Source organism: Puma concolor, chromosome A1 (genome assembly GCF_028749965.1).
Source record: "Puma concolor isolate L17-30 chromosome A1, mPumCon1.1.hap2, whole genome shotgun sequence".
In the NCBI taxonomy this organism is placed as follows: domain Eukaryota; kingdom Metazoa; phylum Chordata; class Mammalia; order Carnivora; family Felidae; genus Puma; species Puma concolor.
In genome coordinates, this window is record NC_141667.1 from 41,799,783 (window position 1) to 41,813,832 (window position 14,050).

Genomic DNA, 14,050 nt, shown 5'->3' on the forward strand with positions numbered 1-14,050 from the left:
CTTTCATTTTAACGTTGAATACAATTCCATTGTACGTGCATATCACGTTTTCTTCATCCTTTTGTCTGTTGGTGGACATTTGGCTTGTTTCTATATTTTGATTATTGTGAATAATGCTGCAGTGAACACTGGAGTGCAGATATCTCTTTAAGATCCTTTTTTCAATCTTCGGGATATTTACTTGGGAGTAGAATTGCTAGATCATATGGTAGATTTATCTTCAATTTTTTGAGGAATCTTCATTCTGTTTTCCATAGCTGCACCATTTTACATTCTCATCAACCATCTTAGTCCATTCATGTTGCTATAACAAAATATCACAAACTGGATAGGTTACAACAACAAAATATTAACAGTTCTGGAGGCTGGGAAGTCTGATGTCAAAGCGCCAGTGTGGTTGCATTATGGTGAATGTTCTCTTCCTGTTTCATAACTGGCACCTTCTCACCCTGCCCTCACCTGGGGCAGGGGGCTAGGGTTCTCTCTGGAGCCTTCCTTTTAAGGTATTATTTCCATTCATGAGGGTTCCACCTGCATTACTTAAGAACAATCCCAAAGGTCTCATCTCTGAATATCATCAGCTTTGGGAGTTAGGATTTTAAATTCTTTTTTTAATGTTTATTTATTTTTTTGAGAGAGACAGAGACAGGATGTGAGTGGGTTAGGGGCAGAGAGAGAGGGAGACACAGAATCCGAAGCAGGCTCCAGGCTCTGAGCTGTCAGCACAGAGCCTGATGCGGGGCTCGAACTCACAAGCTGTGAGACCATGACCTGAGCCGAAGTCAGACACCCAACCGACTGAGCCACCCAGGTGCCCCGGGAGTTAGGATTTTAATGTGTGAATTTGGGGAGAACACATTCCAAACATAGCACCAACAGTATACAAGGGTTCCAATGTCTCCACATCTTTGCCAACACCTGTTATCTCAAGTGCTTTGTTCATTTCTAAATCTTGTTATTTGCTTTTTGCTATTGAGTTGAAGGACTTCCTTTTCTATTTTGAAAACTAACACCTTACCAGATATATGGTTGGCAAATATTTTCTCCCATCTATAGGTTGTATTTTCACTCTACTCATAGTTTCCTTTGTTGTACAGAAGCTTTCTAGTTGAGGTAGTCTAACTCATCTACTTTTGCTTTAATTGTCTGTACCTTTCATATCGTATCCATGAAATCATTACCAAGACCAATGGCATGAAGCTTTTTTCCCTTATGTTTTTTTCTAGGAATTATACAGTTTCAAGTCTTACATTTTAAGTTTTTTAATCCATTTTGAGTTGATTATTTTGTGAATGGTGTAAGATAGCATAAAAACATAATAAAAACAATTAGATAGAAAGACATTCCATGTTCATGGATTGAAAGAATTAATATTGTTGAAATATCCATAAAACTCAAAGTGATCTACGGATACAAGACAATCCCTATTCAAATCCCAGTAGAATTTCTTACATACACAGAAAAAGCAGTCCTAAAATTTATACAGAACTACAAAAGACTCAGAATAGCCAAAGTGATCTTGAGAAAGAAAAACAAGGCCAGAGGCATCACACTTCACGATTTCAAGATATAATACAAAACTATAATAGTTAAAATGGTATGGTACTGGCATAAAGACAGATAAATAGATCAGTGGAACAGAATAGAGAACCTAGAAATAGATCCACATATTTTCTGTGGAAAATATGACAAGGGTGGCAAAAATACACAGTGGATGAAGGATAATCTCTTCAACAAATGCTGCAGAGAAAGCTGGATATCTCTGCATACATACAAAAGGGTAAAATTGGACCACAAAATCCAGTTTTCAGTCTTACTCTATAGTTACGATAATCAAGACAGTTTGATATTAAAAAAGAGTTGGAGGGGCACCTGGGTGGCTCAGTCGGTTAAGTGTCCGACTTCAGCTCAGGTCATGATCTCACTGTCAGTGAGTTCGAGCCCTGCGTCAGGCTCTGTACTGACAGCTCAGAGCCTGGAACCTGCTTTAGATTCTGTGTCTCCCTCTCTCTCTGACCCTCCCTGGCTTGTGCTCTGTTTCTCTCTGTCTCTCAAAAATAAGTAAATGTTAAAAAAAAATTTCTTTAAATAAAATTAAAAATACTTAAAAAGAGTTGGATGTGTAGATCAGTGGTACAGGTCCAAAAAAACTGGTACAAAATAATTCAATGCAGGAAGGATAGTATTTTCAGTAAAGGGTGCTGAAACAATTAAATATGAATAGTCAACTAGCAAATGTATAGCTTATTAAAAGATTAACATAAAATGAAGCATATATTTAAATGTAAAAAGAAAAACTATAAAACTTTTAGAAGAGAACACAGGAAAGCTCTTTGTGGCCTAGCATTATTATACAAAGCACTACACAGAAACATGATAAAGAAAATTAAAAAAAAAAATCATTGGAGTGGTGGAAGTGTGTTTCTTTGGCTTTTAGAGAAATTTTACAGTTATTTTCTGTATACACTGTGCCTAGATCATCAGCAAATGGATTATCTTAATTATTTTGTGATTTTTTCATTACTTTGAAAGAATAAATATTTACTATTGTGTTCTTACTTGAATACAAGGCAAAAATCACATTTACTGCAGTAAGTGTGGCCATTGGTTGCAGATTGGAAAATGTTCTTTTGTGCAATTTTTAAAAAGTATTTATTCATTTTTGAGAGAGAGGCAGAGAGAGAGAGAGGGAGACACAGAATCCGAAGCACATTCCAGGCTCTTTGCTGTCAGCAGAGAGCCCCATGCGAGGTTCGAACCCACAAACCATGAGATCATGACCTGAGCCGAAGTCTGATGCTTCACTGACTGAGCCACTCAGGTGCCCCTTTTGTGCAATTTTTTAAAAATGTTTATTTATTCTTTGAGAGAGACAGAGAGAGCGAGAGAGAGAGAGAGAGGGTGCAAGCAGGGAAGGGGCAGAGAGAGAGGGAGGCATAAAATCTGAAGCAGGCTCTAGGCTCTCAGCCATCAGCAGAGAGCCTGATGCGGGGCTTGAAATCATGAACTGCAAGCTCATGACCTGAGCTGAAGTCATTCACTCAACCGACTGAGCCACCCAGGTGCCCCTTGTGCAATTTTTTTGGATGACTGAGTGGACCACATTCTGGGTGTAAAACAGACAGACAATACGCATTTATTAGACAACGAATATTTGAATATGATCTTAAATCTTACTATGAAATGCCATACATCCATAAAAGGATAAATATAATCTATATTTAGGTGTAAAGGCAAACACCTATGTAGTCATATCCCAGTAAATAATAAAACATTGTCAATATTGTTATAAAATCTGAGGAAGGCCATGAAACTGGCTGAGTGTATTTTTATCGTGTAACCAACTCCCTACCTCCAGCCCTTCCAGATCATATCTTTCTCACTCCTTCCCCCTACAGACACCAGAAGAAGTAACCTAACCAAATTTTCTATTTATTGTCCCTATCTTCCTCTAGAATCAACGTGTATGTTCATAGTAAAATACATTATGTGTATCTACATGCTTTTCCTTTTACATTCTCCGTGACCTTAATATATACTGATGTTTAGAGATGTAGTTCATTTATTTTCACCCTATCTAATATTCCAACATGTAGATACGTAGAAATCATTGCTATTTATCCTTCTACACACTGATACTTGGGGTGATACTTTTTTCCTATTGTGTTGTTGGATGAATAAGTCTACCCTCAATACACTTTCTCTCAGTTTTGTGTACAAGTAACTACCTATGGAACAATTTGGAATTTGGGCGTAGTAGGATAAATATACTATCACCTTGTATAGATAACACTAAATGGTTTTGTAATGCTTGTTAGATTTCTGCTTCTTTTTTTTTTTAAGGTTTATTTATTTATTTTGAGAGAGAGAGAGAGCAGAGGATAGGCAGAGAGAGAGGGAGAGAGAAAATCCCAAGCAGATTCTGCACTGTCAGTGCAGAGCCTGACATGGGGCTCAGTCTCATGAATCATGAGATCATGACCTGAGCCAAAATCAGGAGTCAGATGCTCAGCTGACTGAGCCACCCAGGTGCCCTTTTAGATTCTATTTCTTAACGTCGGTGTAATAATAATACATATATAATTTTACATTTTTGAAGAATTGTGGGGTTTTTTTTTGTACATTTTGCTTGGTCAGTTTTGCTGTGATTTTCAAAATGGAAAATGGCTAAAAATTTACATGCTTCAACATCCAAAGGAACCAATAATAACTTACCAAATGTCTGATACGTGATGACTTAAAAAAAATAGTTTCTGCAACCAAAGAACAGTTTAAAAAGATAAAAAGGCCACACATATATCAGTAGTAGAACTGCACCTAGTGAGGTCAGAATTTTGTGGCAGTAACAAAACTACAAATTCTCAAATGTATCCAAAACTTAGAAAAAATTAACCCCCAAACTAATCTAGATCTATGAAAAATAGTGTTACATATGAGTTTTAATAACTCCTATACTTGAAGATACCATTTTTAAAAGTTTGTATCTAAATTCCAGTTAGTTAACATACAGTGTAATGTTAGTTTCAGGTGTACAAGGTAGTGATTCAACACTTCCATACAACTCCCTGTGCTCATCACAAAGTGCCCTCTTTAATCCCCGTCACCTATTTCACCCATCCCCTCACCCACCTCCCTCTGGTAAATATCAGATTGTTCTCTAGAGTTAAGGGTCTGAAAATACTGATTTTGAAAAGCTTTATAAAAGGGACATTTCATTGTGACATAAGACAAAGCCTGTGTGAAGCCACTTAAATATGAATCAGTTCTGCTCTAATATCAGGGTTCTATTTAATACCTAACAGCTACTTTTTTCCAAATGTTATGGGGCCACCTTGAACTTTAAGGAAGGCAACTGGTCAACTGAGGTATGCATGAGTTCTTTCCCTATACAAGGTCTTGATTTCAGGGACTCAGAGCGGATAAGTTAAAAAAAAAAAATCAGATTTTCAAGGAATACTAAACCTAGAAGAGATCACTCCTCTATATTTTTCACTGAACTGCAGTGGAATCTGGGCCCCAAATGGGAAAAGAATTCGGTTAAAGTTCTTGAGTTACAGATGAACAAAGAGCTAAGGTCTACTGCCCATTCTAATCCATCACTCAGTTTCAACTTCTGTAATGTGGGAAATGAGAAAGAGTAGCTCAATGACGAGATATTTGAAAGAAATGTATATGCCCTGTGTCATTTTACCAAGTAAGAACTAAAAGGCCAATAAAACAACCACTCCATTCTTAAGTTACAGCAGAAAGCTTCCTGCTTTTCTAGGATATGCAAAGTGTTTTACCCGGGAATGGAAAATTTATGCACCAGAATAAAAGAGTAAAGGCCAAGATGAAATGAAAATAGCTTTGATCCATAATGAGAACAAAGTCATTTGATTGAGTCTGTGAAAGAAAACCTTCAGGATGTTTGCAACAATGGCACAGGGACACATTGCCCATCTCCTATGGATAGGCAAACAGAATTTAGGGTACGTTTTAGAAATGTCTTACTTGTAAAGGAATTACTCCAACTCCCCAGATTCCTCGTTAAGGTGGACTGTTAGCTCTGCTCTTCTTCCAACCCTATAATTCAACAAGAAATATGTCAACAGAAGGCCGTCTTAGAGATGTGAGAGAAAATCCCACGGAAGTTACTCTGTGAACATAAGAGGAGAAGCTGATTACTTTCCCAAATCTTTACATCAACACACAAGGAACCTGGCCACATTTTAAGCAAACATGCACAGTTCAATCTCAGTATTTTCTTCAGAAAAATAGAAGTAGTTATTCCTGGAAGGATCAATCTGGAGCAAGACTCATAGCAATAGTATACACTAGGACTACCACCCTAGGTTCACACCTGGCAAATATATATATATATATATATATATATATATATATATATATATATATATATAAAGAGAGCATACTGAAAGCAGCAAGAGAAAAAAATGACCCATCACATACAAAAGAACAAAAATACAATTAACAGCTAATTCCCCATCAGAAAACACTGACGCCAAAGGTGGTGGCTTAACGTATCCCAAGTACTAAAAGAAAAAAAAAAAACCTTCAGCCAAAAACCTTATACCCAGAATAATGATCTTACCAAAATGAAGGCAAAATAAAGACATTTTCAGAGAGAAAAATACTAAGATAATTTGTTGCTATAAGACCGTGGTCTTGACTTATAAGAAACATTAATGGAAATCTTTTTGGATTAAAGCAAGTAATATCTGACAGTAATTTGTATCCACATTAAAAAAACAAAAGTGCAGTCAACTTCTGGAATGATAGCATGAGGAATTCTGTTGACCCATTCTTCAGTGAAACTGGTATAACTTTTTTTAAGTCAAGTCTCTGGAAATGGTCTTAAGGGAAAACAGTAAATAAAGAAATATCTACTCAAAACAATTCTACTATAAAAATTCATAAGAAAGACAAGTGTCTACAGTATTTGAACCAAAGTGCTTCTCCCCTTCCCTTTGCCCAGTCAATAAGGTGGAGACTCCACTCCAGACTGCTTTATCTGATAACACAGGAATATCTCTTTACCCAGGTCCAAGATGGAGGGTTTTCTCCAAGGAAGAGCGGGACTTCAGCATTTCTCTTCTCACCTCTATTGTCCTGTTTCTAAGGCTAATTCTTGAGTGAGTACATTCTAGGATTGAGGGTTTCCTTCTTCTACCCAACTCTTCCATTCCATTGTAGAATGGAGGTTCTGCCTTTGGTGTGACATACAGTGAATATTATGCACACCGATGGTCCTTCTCCCAGCTCATGAGGAAATGGTCCTATGCCAGAGGGGCAAGCGAAGCGAACCTGAGGCTACTGCTATACCTCCACTGAGTGCTCAAGCCTTACAGAATGGGTGTCACTCAGATAAAAGCTTGTCATTGTCCTCACACCCAGCTCCAGAACCTTGGTTCAGAGGTTTTGCCTTGGAGGAGAAACAGGCCATAAAACATAGCTCCAGATGTCTTCCCAAAAGAACTGATTTCATTTACAACAGAGTGTGAAGAAGTGTAAACCTCAGAGTTCGTTCAAAAACCATGGGGGTTATTGTAAAGGGAATTAGGAGATTTATGGACCTAATGAAGATTCAGCATAGACTATAGGTTAGCTAGTTTGCGGGGGCTAAATCAGGAATAAGACAGCTGGAAGGAGCCTTCCTATTATAAGAATAAACATAAAACACTGACCTCAGAGACTATTCCACCCAAGGAAATATTTTGTTTAGTTTGTATTTATGTCCCAAGACATCATTGTAAACAATAGAGTAATCTGCTGGAAATCAGTGGAGCTTACAATTCAGAGAAAGAGTAGCAGAGGCCCAGTCTGTGCCATTGTCATTCGAGGCAACTGTAGGCATACACAAAGTTGTGTCTCCTTAAAAAGCAGCATCAAAACCTTAATATTTAGTGGGAGATGGGGGAATAAATGGCACTACAACTATCCAGCCTATCACTAAACAAATAAATAGGCAAATAAGAAAGACAAACTTCATGGGGGGGAGCAGTAACCAGGAATGCTACAAGTCATTACAATATGTTATCTACAATGTTTAGTTTCTAACAAAAAATTAGAAGGCATGCAAATAAACAGGAAAGCATGACCCATCACAATGAAAAAAACAGGCAACAGAACTGCCTGTGAGAGACACCAGATGTTGGATTTAACCAAAAAACATCTTAAAGTACTCATTATTAACATTTCAGAACTAAAGGAAAGCTCGAAAGGAGTAATGGAAAGTATGATAACAACGCCACCTTGAATAAAGGATATCAGTAACGAGAAGCAAATGGAAATTCTAGAAATTAAACAGTATAATTCCTGAAATAAAAAGTTCACTAGAAGTGCACAGTGGATTTGAACTGGCAGAATAAATGATTAGTGAATTTTAAGATATATCAATTGACTTTATGCAAGCCAAAGAACAAAAGTAGAAATACAGAAAAATGAACACAACCTCAGAGAAACGTGGGACGCCATGTAGCACATTTGACAGTTGTGTGATAGCAGTACCATAGAGGAGGAGAGAGCGGGGAGACAAAAACTGTTTGAAGAAGCAATGTCTGAACACTACCCAAGTTTGTTTTAAAAAAAATCTAAACATCTAGGAAGCTCAACAAATAGCAAGTAGGTTAAACTACAAAGAGACCACAAATATACACATCATTGTAAAAATGCTGAAAGTCAAAGACAAGGAAAAAATCTTGAAATGACGAGAGAATACCATACTGTTTTAATTACTATAACTTTGTAATAAAACTTGAAATCAGGAAGCATGATGCCTCCAGCTTTGTTCTTCTTTTTACAAGATTGCTTTGGCTATTTGGGGTCATTTATGGCTCTACACAAATGTTAGGATTGTTTGTTCTGCTTTTGTGAAAAAAATGCCATTGGAATTTTGATAGGGATTGCACTGAGTCTATGTATTGCTTTGACTAGTATGGACATTTTAACAATAGTAATCTTCCAGTCCATGAGCATGGAATATACTTTAATTTATATGTGTCTTCTTTAATTTCTTTTCTTCATGTCTTCTAGTTTTCAATATACACATCTTTCATCTCCTTAAATTTATTCCTAGGTATTTTATTTTTTTTGATTCAATTGTAAATAGGATTGTTTTCTTATTTTCTTTTTCTGATAGTTGGTTATTAGTGTATAAGAACACAAAAGTTTTTGTGTATTGATTTTGTATCCCATGAATTTACTAAATTTGTTATTAGCTCTAATATCATCTCATCTGAAAATAGTGGCAGTTTTCTTCTTCCTTTCCAATTTGGATACTTTTTAATTTCTTTTTCTTGCCTAATTGTTCTGGCTAGGACTCCCATTCCATGTTGAATAAATGTGGTGAGCTTATTAGTAGATTGGACATGATTGAGATAAAAATCTGACACAACACAAGGCTTGATTTTTGAAAGCAATAATTGATAAGTTTGAACTTCATGATAATTAAAAACTGCTGTTCTGCAAATGACAATATCCAGAGAACGAGAAGACAGGACTCAGACTGGGAGAAAATATTTCCAAAAGACACATCTAATAAAGAACGGTCATTCATATGATACAGGAACCATGCTTCTTGGTATTTACCCAAAGGAGTTGACAACTTATGTCCACACAAAAACCTGCACACCAATGGTTATAGCATCCTTAATCACAACTGCCAAAACTTGGAAGCAAACAAAATGCCTATCAGTGGATGAATGGATAAATTGGTACATCCAGACAATAGAATATTATTCAGATCTAGAAATAAATGAGCTATTAAGCCATGAAAAAACATGGAGGAAATTTCAATGTATATTACTAAATAAAATAAGCCAATCTGAAAAGGCTGTATACTATATGATTCCAACTCTATGACATTCCAGAAAAGGCAAAACTGTGTAGACAGTGAAAAGATTAGTGGTAGCCAGGAGTTGGAGAAGGAAGGGATGAATAAGTGGTACACAGAGGATTTTTAGGATAGTGAAAATATTCGATGTATCATAATGATGGATACATGTCATTATACATTTGTCCAAATCCATAGAATATAAAACACTAAGAATAAATGTGATGTAAACTATGGACTTTGGGTGATTATGACATGTCAGTGTAGTTTCATCAACTATAACAAATGCACAACTCTGGTGAGGGACATTGATAATGAAAGAGGCTATGCATGTTGTAGGGGCAGAAGATATATAGGAAATCTTTGCACCTTCCTCTCAAATCTGCTATGAACCTAAAACTGCTCTGGAAAATAAAGTCTCATTAAAAAAAAAAAAAAAAAAAAAAAAGACAAAGAAACCTATTTTAAAAATGGGCAAATGACCTGAACACATATTTCTTCAATAAGATCTGCAAATGGCCAATAAGCACATGAAAAATACTCAACAGCATTAGCAAAAACCAGGAAAATACAAACTAAAATCACAGCGAGATACCACTCGGATGTCCAAACCCATAGAATGCACAACACCAAGAGTGAACCCATTAAGTAAACTGTACTCTTTATGTGATAATGATGTGTCAGTGTAGGTTCCTGACAAACATACTGCTCTGGTGGAGGATGTTGAGAATGAGAGAGGCTTGGCATGTGTAGAGGCAGGGAGTATACGGGAAATCTTTCTACCTTCTGCTGAATTTTGTTGTGAGCCTAAAAGTATTCTAAAAGATTATATTATGTAAATGGGGGTTATACCTTCATCCTGGTCTGAGGCCACATCCACTGGCTCTCATGTTCTAATCCTCACCACTCTTTACCAAATGGAGACTACGTTTGACTGCTTCTGATATCCAGATGTCTTATGTAGACATTAAGGCCATTCTCAGGTTCATCAATCTAGACATTCCATGCATGAAGGTCTACCCATCACTTCTGTGTCATTTTGGGCTCAGGAATTTTGTGAGGACTTGCTGGCTTCCAGCACCCTGAACAAAAATTGAGACACAGATTTTCAATACTCTTCAATACCCAAACATGTCTGAATTCAGCAAATTTCCTGTGTTTTAAAAAAATCTTTTTAGGGGCATCTGGGTGGCTCAGTGGGTTAATCATCCAACTTCAGCTCAGGTCATGATCTCGTGGCTCATGAGTTCAAGCCCGCGTCGGGCTCTGTGCTAACAGTTCAGAGCCTGGAACCATGCTTCGGATTCTGTCTCCCCCCCCCCCCCCCGCCCCTCCCCCACTCATGCTCTGTCTCTCTCTGTCTCTCAAAAATGGATAAATGTTAAAAAAAAATTAAAAAATCTTTTTAATATTTATTTATTTATTTTTGAGAGAGAGAGACAGAGTGCAAGCAGGGAAGGGGCAGAGAGAGAGGGAGACACAGAATCCAAGGCAGGCTCCAGGCTCTGAGCTGTCAGCACAGGGCCCAATGCAGGACTTGAACTCATGTACTGTGAGATCATGACCTGAGCCAAAGCCAGCCACTTAACCAACTGAGCCACCCAGGCACCCTGCAAATTTCCTCTTGATATTAACCCCTCCTCATGGTTGATGGGACGGAGAAGAGCCATAGTCACTCTTCTGAACTATCACCAGCATCGAAGTCGATCATTCTTCCCTGAAACTTCTCTCCGCTAAATCCATAAAGTATTGGCTTTAACAAATATAATCTTAAATTTTTGTTCCTTAGAAACAATCCTTGGGAAGTGATTTTATGAAACCAAAAATTCATCTCTGCGTGCTTTATCACTGACGTGATGACTTCATTCTGAGCAATGAAGCTCTTCATCTAGTTGTATATATAGGGAGACATTAGGCTAACCGTGAGTGTAGGAGAGAGGGTGGGGCAGAAACAAAACAAAAATTAAAAACATATATTTTTTTCAAATTAACATCCCATGAAGTAATATTAATGCCTTCAACATGGAGTGGAGGACTCCCCATCATTAAAACAGGGAGACTGTATATACAAGATCAGATTTGAGCAGGTCCTGAAGGCATAAGCAAATTCCATGAGTAAGTGCTTGTGGCCCGACCATGCCACATTGCCTTCTCTGTTACAATTAAGCTGTATGCCTGGTTATTATCTTCATCTTTCTTCCAGTTGCAGGAGATGAAGTTTTCTTTAAAGAGGCAGTGGATGCCATCTGACCCTATTTTCATCAAGTTGGTCACTGATCAACCTAAACCTAACATTTTCTCCCTTCAAGTATTCAATGAGTCTTAACAACCACCACCCAATTTCAGAGTCATTATAATTTCCATTTTCCTACATTTCCCAAATATCAGAGATATTGCATAAGCCAGAGGACCCCTTCCATTAATATTTGGTCACACTCAGCTCAGAGGAAACTTAAAAATTGCACTGTTGGGGGGCCTGGGTGGCTCAGTCAGTTGGGCATCTGACTCTTGATTTTGGCTCAGGTCATGATATCACGGTTCATGGCATCGAGCCCTGCATCGGGCTCCACACTGACAACAGGGAGCCTGCTTGGGATTCTCTCTCTCTCTGCCCCTCCCCTAACTCCCACTCTCTCTCTCTCTCAAAATAAATAAACTTTTTTTTAAAAAAGTGCGTTGTGACAGCATGCTATGGGACATCAACACTACTTACTACCAGGTCATGAGGTAGTCATTACAATTTGGTGGCTAGATGTCCAACTCCAGAATCACATCCTTATAATCTACTCCCTATGATTAAGGATGGCACCTATCTTAGGCTGGCTTATCTGGAAGATCTTGATATGTTGATTTACATACTAAGGTTTATTGAGGACATGTTCCTGGAAGAGATTAGTTAAGGAGTGGAGGAGTTGAATTAGGAGGAGAAACAAGTCAAGCAAAGGTGCAATTTTATGTGAATTTCCAGATACAGCCTCGTTCCATGGGGAGTATAAGTTACGCCACAGTTTGTTCTGCTGCAAAGCAAGGAATCTGTGCTGCTCTACTCCTGCACCACTCACTCAGTAGATAGAGGTTGCTGAAAGGTAATGTAAACTCTTAGCACTTTCAGTTTGGGGAACATCCAGAAAAAAATAGAACTAGTAGCCAGTAAGGGTAGTACTGTAAAGAAAGTTGTATGTCCAAGTTATAATGAGCAAAGTATACAAAATCTGGGAGAGGAGTAAAGATTTAATTGGTAAAAGGAATCTGGGTGAAGTATGCCAGTGTCCTCTACAATATTCTTGTAATCAAAAACCTATTCAACAACCAAAACATTACCATAATCCCTAAAGCCTTCCCTGCTCTTATCCCCTCCTGGTGACTAACTCCCCAGGCAACAACTATCCTGGCAGCAAATATCATAGATTGGTTCCACCTGTTTTGTACTTTCTATAAAAGGAATTATACACCATGTCCTCGCCTATTTCTGGTTTCACTTACTCATCATTGCATTTGTAAGATTCGCCACGCTGTTGTATGTATCAATGGCTCATCTTTTACTGCTATTTTGTATTTACTAACTGAGTATACGGATGTATCTATCTGTTTTACGGTGAAGAACATTTAGATTGTTTGCAGTTTTTGGCCATTGTGAATAAACTTGTGACTAGCATTGCTATCCATGTATTTTACTGCATATATGCCTTCAGGTTTGCTGTGGGATTGCATCACCCTGATGTATTTTTCAGCCTGAGTAGCTAACACATCTTTCCAACTGAATTGAGTCCCTTTGCACTCATTAAGAGTAATGTACAGTTTTCCAGTTTGCACATATCCTCACCGAGCTTTGGTTTTATCAGTCCTGGATTTTAGCCACTCTAGTGAGGCTTAGTGATATATCATCGTGGTTTAAATTTTGTGTCTCTGTGGGGCGCCTGGGTGGCGCAGTCGGTTAAGCGTCCGACTTCAGCCAGGTCACGATCTCGCGGTCCGTGAGTTCGAGCCCCGCGTCAGGCTCTGGGCTGAGGGCTCGGAGCCTGTTTCCGATTCTGTGTCTCCCTCTCTCTCTGCCCCTCCCCCGTTCATGCTCTGTCTCTCTCTGTCCCAAAAATAAATAAACGTTGAAAAAAAAAAATTTTAAATTTTGTGTCTCTGATAATTAATCATGTGTGTTTCTCATGATTACTGTAGACGCCACCTGTTGAAGATTGAAGAGACTCCACTTTATCTCTCTGAATAATTGTGTGGAAGAGAACACTACTTCTGGAAACATTTTTGATTATTTATATGAACGAGAACCTATGTCTACTGTGTATGTTGAATCATTGCATATTTTAGGATTATTTTTTACAACGATTTGCTTACACTAATATGAATATTTTCATTGCCTTAAGTGTTAAATATTGTTCAATTCCCAGCAAGATTCTCTTTTTAACTCAGAGGATATAATTAGTTAATTTGCAAGCATATGGATAACTCATATCATCATATGTATTTCAGAATACGTGGTCTGTGATGCCTTGGAATTTACTGAGGCTTCCTTTATGACCTAAAAGATAGTCTAGTTTTATGAGTGTTCCCTGTGTGCTTAAAAAGAGAGTCTATCTTAAAAACTGAGAATAAACTGAGGGTTGATGGGGAATGGGACAGAGGGAAGGGTGGGTGATGGGCGTTGAGGAGGGCACCTGTTGGGATGAGCACTGGGTGTTGTATGGAAACCAATTTGACAATAAATTT

General features: G+C 37.8%; 1 protein-coding gene across 6 annotated transcripts in view; it reads right to left on the bottom strand.

Moving 5' to 3' along the window:
- LOC147584121 (sperm-associated acrosin inhibitor-like) overlaps positions 1–14,050 on the bottom strand; it is a 117,021-nt gene that overhangs the window by 10,710 nt on the left and 92,261 nt on the right. For 2 of the 6 annotated variants that reach the window (XM_086678838.1, XM_086678834.1), the window contains exon 2: positions 5,494–5,565. The exons of the other annotated variants lie outside the window; for them this stretch is intronic. The gene's annotated coding sequence lies outside the window, so the exon portion shown is untranslated. The remainder of the gene's footprint in view (positions 1–5,493; positions 5,566–14,050) is intronic. 6 annotated transcript variants of the gene reach the window in all.